This window comes from Crocodylus siamensis, chromosome 10 (assembly GCF_052110815.1).
Source record: "Crocodylus siamensis isolate JL-2025a chromosome 10, ASM5211081v1, whole genome shotgun sequence".
Lineage (NCBI taxonomy): Eukaryota > Metazoa > Chordata > Crocodylia > Crocodylidae > Crocodylus > Crocodylus siamensis.
In genome coordinates this window covers 29,389,389-29,396,252 of record NC_143404.1, presented here as the reverse complement: position 1 = coordinate 29,396,252, position 6,864 = coordinate 29,389,389, and positions in this window count along the sequence as shown.

Sequence of the window (6,864 nt, the reverse complement as noted above, 5' to 3'; positions counted from 1 at the left end):
TGATATAAGCTAAGCATACAGGGATAGGATAGTTTCTTTTACATAATAGTTACTAGGTAGATTTTCTACATAAGTTTCATTTCTGCAGGAATGACACTTACAGATAAGAAATGAAACTTACAGAATACGCACGTGCAGCTTAATACAAGCATGGAAAAGTACAAAGTTTTCATTTTGATTAGAAGCCAAAACTACAAGGTCATATAAATGTGAGAGTGCCATGCGGCAGTTATACAGAAATAAAATAAGACATTTACACCCCCCTCCCCCATGCCCTCCCCAAGGTACATGCAGCAGCAGGAGCCACCCCCCCCCAAGCCCCACCAGTGAACTACAGCTCTGTCCCATGCCCTGCCCTGCTCCAGCTGGGCAACACCTACCCCAGCCCCTGCTCCTCTCCCTCCATCGCTGCAGGGGATGCTGATCCGCTATGCCCCATCCCTCCCCCCTCCCCATCCACCACAACAGACTTACCAGCTGTGTCCAGCTCTCCAATAGTGCAGGATTACAGACAAAAGAATCACTTCCTTTGACTTATATTAATATCAGCCCAGTATGCGATTGTTTCTTGGTAAGCAAGAGCATACTGTTGACACACATCTAGCTTGTGGTCACCATAACCATGATTTGTTTTCTGTTCCAATGAAACTCAGCCAGTTTTGTGTCAATTCGTTTTTGCATTTGATGTTCCTATCCTAACCACAAAACATTGCGCTCATTCTAACTGAATTCTTTTCAATCAATTTTGAACCATATTTCCCATTTGTCAAGGTGATTTTGAATCTTATTCCAACCCTCCAGGGTGGAGATGCAGATGTCAAGTGTCATGAACAAGTCTTTGGCATCTGTCTTAAATATTTGCTTGTGTTTTATAGTACTGATATGGTATGTTCAGTCTCATTGCAAAGCCCATTTTATGCTGTATCCACTTATGTCACTTACCACTGTACAGGTTACATTATATTGTCTGTACATATTTTTATAACTTTGGAGAGTTTACAGTTTTCTATGGCACCAGGGTCCCTGGGCCCTCCTCCAGATGCATCAGGGTCTGTCCCCAGTGCTTCTGGCCCCTAAGGGCATACCCTGCCACCACAAATGAACATGAGATCAGCATCCACTGATAAGTCCCTGCAATCTTGCCTCCAGGGCCCTTCGTCCTGCTTGGGACTTCTTGGTTCCCATCTGCCTGATAATTGTCTGGGAGGTGTGGCAGTTCCCTGCCGGGCCCCTGCCAGCTGTCTTGGAAGGCCCTTCTTTTGGGCCCCACCCCTTCCCAACTCAGCGTGACCTGAGGCTGGTTTGTCTGGGTCCCACCAGCCGGTGCTGCCCGTCTCTCACTATCCCTGTACTCTATAATTTCATAGTTTCATAGCTGGTAGGGTCGGAAGGGACTTGAGCTGATCATCAAGTCCGACCCCCTGCCATGGCAGGAAAGAGTACTGGGGTCAAATGACCCTGGCTAGGTGTTCCTCCAGCCTCCTTTTCAAGACCCCCAGGGGTCTTAGTTCCAGATCCTAGTCGCCCTGACAGTGAAGTAGTGCCTCCTGATATCTAGCCTGAATCTACCCTCTGCCAGCTTGCGACTGTTATTCCTAATCAGTCTTGGTAGTGCTCAGGGGAACAGGGAGTCCCAATGCCTGCTGGTCCCCCCTGACTAGTTCGTAAACGGCCACTAATCCTTCCTCAGCCTTCTCTTGTGGAGGCTGAACAGGTTCAGGTCCCTTAGCCTCTCCTCATAGGGCCTGCCCTGCTGGCCCCTGATCATGCGAGTGGCCCTCCTCTGAACCCTCTCCATGTTATCCACATCCCTCCTGAAGTGCAGCACCCAAAACTGGATGCAGTACTCCAACTGTGGCTGGACCAGTGTCACATAGAAGGGGAGGATCACCTCCTTGGACCTGCTTGAGATGCATCTGTGGATGCATAACAAGATATGGTTGGCCTTCCTGACTGCATCCCCACACTATCAGCCCATGTTAATTTTGGCATCAATAATGACTCCAAGATCCTTTTCTGTCTCTGCACTGATGAAAAGGGAGTTCCCCAGCCTGTAGGTATGGTGCTGGTTCTTCCTCCCCAGGTGCAGCACCCATCCTGTTCTCAGCATGCCCACTTCTCCCCACAACTTAGTGTCACTGATGAAAATGTTGAACAGTGCAGGCCTGAGGACTGAGCCCTGCAGAACCCCACTGCCCACATCCCTCCAGGTCGAATAAGACCCGTCCACCACCTCTCTCTGGGTGTGGCCCTCCAGCCAACTAGTGACCCATTTGACTGTGTAGGTGTCGATGCCACATTCCCCTAGTTTTTTAATGAGAATGGGGTGAAAGACAGTGTCAAAGGCCTCCCTGAAGTCCAGAAAGACTACGCCCACTGCTACACCTGCGTCTAAGGACTTGTGACCTGGTCATAGAAGGCCACGTTTGGTCTGACAGGACCTGCCTCTAATGAACCCGTGTTGGTTGCCCCTAAGCAAAATCTCCGCTGCTGGCCCATTGTGGATAATTCCAGGATAATACCAGGATATTTCTCTCAGAAAGCTTACCCAGTATCAAGGTAAGAAAGATTGACCTAAAGTTTCCTGGGTCCTCCTTCCTCTTTTTTTTGAAAATGGGAACCACATTGGTCCTTTTCCATGCCAGAGCACCATGAGTGCTCATGAAGCCATACCAGGAGTCCCACAATGACCTCAGCTAATTCCCTCAGCACTCTGGGGTGGAGATCATCAGGACCTGCTGATTTAAATACATCCAGTCCCTCCACAAGTTCCCTGACTAGGTCCTCACTGACCCTAGGCCTGGGTGCGCCTCCCCGGGTCCTATGGGGGTCCCGGTGAGGGGGGTGACCCAGTCCCTGCTCAGAAAATGGAGGCAAAGAAGTCATTAAATAGGTTAGCTTTGCTGTCTGGGGCGACGACCAGATTTCCTAGCGTGTCCTGCAGAGGCCCCACGTTACCCGGTATCTTCTTTTTACCCCCTATGTATTTAAAAAAGGACTTCTTGTCCTTGATCCAGGTAGCTAGTCCCAGTTCCATCTCCGCCTTGGCCCTCTGACCACTCCTATACTCCTGACTGCCCCCTACAGCCCTGAGCAACCAAGGTATAGTCCTCCCTGGTGATGGCCCCTCCCTTCCATTGGTTGTATGCCTCCTTTTTAGCTAGGAGACGTTCCCATATGCTTCTGGTGAGCCATGAGGGCTTTTGTGCCCTCTTGCCCCCTTTGATTCATGTTAGGATTACCTCTCTTTGGGTTTGGAAGATTGTCTCCTTAAGGACCGACTCCTCTTGGTCACCCGACTCCCCTCCCTTCTGGGACCTCAGTGCCTCCCCAACTATTCTCCTTACCTCATTGAAATCTGCCCTTCTGATGTCCAGGGCTGTTGCCTTGCTGCAGGCCTTTGCCACCTTGTGCTGGATGGTGAATTCCAGCAGGCGGTGATTGCTGTCGCTCAGTTGGTTGAGCACCTACAGACCCTTCACCAGGTCATCGTCCATGGCCAGGACCAGATCCAACAAGGTTTCTCCCCTGGTGGGGCTGTGCACCTCCTGGGTTAGATGGAGGTCCTGTATTTCAGCTAGGAACCTACGTGAGCTGTCAGACCTGGCTGACCGCTCTTCCCAGCAGATGTCTGGAAAGTTTAGGTCACCCATGATGACCATGTCCTTTGACCTAACTACCTCTGTGAGCTGACTTAAGAATTCCCGATCTAGCTCTTCCCCTTGGTAGGGTGGTCTGTAGTAGACCCCCACCGTTAAGTCCCTTTCCCCTTGACTTCCTTGTATTCTAACTGAGGGCACTTCAGTGTGCCCCTCCTCTGACCCAGTGCTACTCATTGAGGATGTGTATTTCTCCTTGATGTAGAGTGCCACACCCCCACCCTGTCCTATCCCTCCTATACAGCCTATAGCCCTCGATATTCACCGTCCAGTCATGCGTTGGGTCCCACCATGTTTTGGTAAGCCCGTTTCTGGGTTGGTGTTAGCTAGCAGGAAAGTAAGTTCCTCCTGCTTGTTCCCCATACTACGAGCATTAGTGCAGAGGCATTTGAGGACTCCTGAAGATGCATGCACTGGCCCCACTAATGTCAGTACTACCCAGGCCTCTGTTGCTTACTTGGGTATTTGTTCTGCTCGTCGTCAGTCTAGTCTGGGCTGTTCTTGTGGGTGACGCTTGGGTTAGTAGTCCAAGGCTTCCTCCACCCTCATCTTCCCTTCCCCCAATGAGCCTAATTTAAAGCCCGCCGGAGATCAGCCAACCTAGAAGAGAACACACGCTTACCTTTTGTGGAAAGGTGGAGCCCATCCCACCCCAGCTTTTCTCTCTGGGGAGGGTATTGATTGAGCTGGATTCTCTCCCTCACTACACTCCATGGCACTCCGTAATCCTCTGCCTCACATGGTGCCCAAGTGTCAGCAGACCCTCAGTGCCGCCCTCCACAGCATCTCCTGATTCTCCCCTTGCAGCCCCAACTGCCGATGCTGGCATCCCAGTGAGCTGCTTCTCCCCAGCAGCGCTCCCTAGTGTCCCTCTGCTTCTGGGGCTTGGTTTCCATGGGTCTACAGCTGGCATCTCCCTGCTGGTGCTTGGCTCTCCCTCTCCATTCCTGGGGCTTGTATTCCCTCCAGGTTTCCTGCTAATGTCTGTCTGCCAGTGCTCAGCTCTCTCCCTCTGGCCCCCCAGCCGAGTCTTCAGCTTCCTTTTTTAGCAACCCGCATACCCCCTCACCCTGCTGAATTGCAGGCTCAGGCAGCTCCGAAACTGCCGCGCCTACTATCCCCATCCCAGTGTCTCTCCCCAGCTGTCACTCCTTGCTGCACCTGTGGTGTGTATTGGAGCACATTGGGAGGAGCCATTGGGCGAGTTGGGGTGGGGAATTTCTCCTCCCCTCTCACAACTTGCTTAATGAAGTACTAAACTAAATGCACAGTAACTGTAGTTAGCACAGTAGCCTAATAACACTGTGCAGTACCTTATTAGCATGATTTTTGACTGGCACGCTAATGCACAGTGTTATCACTATCAGGCTACCGCACAATGAGCGTCTCGTGTAGATGCACCAATAGACCTGAAATATGAAAGTGGTAGATCTAGAACAACCAAATCCTAGACAAATTTGAACATTTTATGAAGATAGACCAAGTTGAAGCAGAGAATTTTGGAAGCTGAAAAGCAAATTAATAGTCCTTGCTATACAACATTCTCTTTAGTTAAACACATGCCTTATTACCTGAGAGATGTTTAGTCTACCTTTGATTTCTACTTGCCTTGTTAGTATTCCACAAAAAAATATATTTTCCTTTGCTTCCTTGCTGAAACTCCTGACCTCCTCATGGGACAACTGAGATGTGAATAGGGTATTTATATACAATTACTGCCTTTGGTGAAGAGCCAGGACAATTTTCAGGTGTAAGGGAAAAAAGCAAGCATGTCAGAAAAGCTAAAGCTATCCAGTTTACCATTATAAACCATAACTTGAATACAGAACTATTTCTCCCCTACTTACCGGCAAAATTCAGAGTGCCTTCATAATTCTCTGGGATAAGACTTTAAGATCAGCATTGATCCTAAAGATTTAGGAGCAGCACTGAAGTAGCAAGCAAAGCTGAGCACGAGTGGTGTGGACAAAGAACTAGAACAGGGGTAGGCAAAACACAGACAGCCCGCAAGCTGGATCCAGCTCACCAGTTGATTGCATGTGGCCCATAGCTGTCCCCGTGGTACTCCACATGATGCAAAGCCCCACCCACTCCGGCACCATGCTCCTGCCTGCATCCAGTGATGGCATCACCCCAGTCAGCATGCACAGCTTCCAGCAGGACTGTCTTCCACCCACTCAGCCACCTACAAAGTGGCTACTCATCACACCAGGTGAGTGGAGCAGGAGGAGGGTGGCTCAGAGGTGGACCCCTTTGGAAATTTCACATACTTTTGATTGATTCCAGTCATCTTTCCTGAATTCTTTAGACAGTCTGTGGCTCCCCAGGGATCTGTAGACCACAGGTTGAAAACCACTTTTATTAAGGAGTATCACAATCTGACAGACCAATAAACAGAGAAAATCACTAGTATAAATGTATGCATGATTCCTGAGACTTGAAAAGAAAAAATATGAGTGAGTGAATAAGGTGAAGATACTTATGGGATGCTTTGGGACAAAGTTATTTGTCTTTTGATGATTTAGTCCCACAGGTGGTAGAAGCTGGGATAATTGGTATTACAAGAAGATGTTTGCAAGAAGCAAGAGAAGAGATGCATTTTAGTAACAAGTGCAAGGCAACATTCCAGTTGAATTTTTATGGATATTTTCTGCATTTTGTCTTTCAGGCTATAGTTATTGGTTGGCGTGATTCATTTTGCTTCTGTAATAATTCTTTTTTCTCTTCTATTTACTTTATACATGGTCTGTGGTAAAGGCAACTTTCAGAGAAATTAATAACTATGGGCCTTCCTCTTCTGTGAAAGAGGTGACCTATAAATTTATAAAAACCATAGGGGTATGTCTCAAAAGCTGGCAAAACACTTCCTCCATTGGAGCTTTAAGTCCCTAGATTGAAAGAAAGAGAACCGAGGTTTACTGGACTAAGACATTACCCCAGGGACAAATATCTTAGTTCTTTTTCAGTGGTCAAGTCATATGATAGTGGAAAGACAGAGCTAAAGCCCAAGAGTATAAGCCACACTGGTTTGCAACACTCCCTAATAAACCTCATGGGAAAAGCTTAGTGTCTCAGAATGGGATTCAAAATGGCCTGCAAGGTAAGGAGAAGTGCTACCTAACCTACTAGAAAACACAGAAGAGACAAACTGGAATTGAAATTGTTTCCTCAGATTTCAGAAACCTACCTTGGCTTATACAGCAGT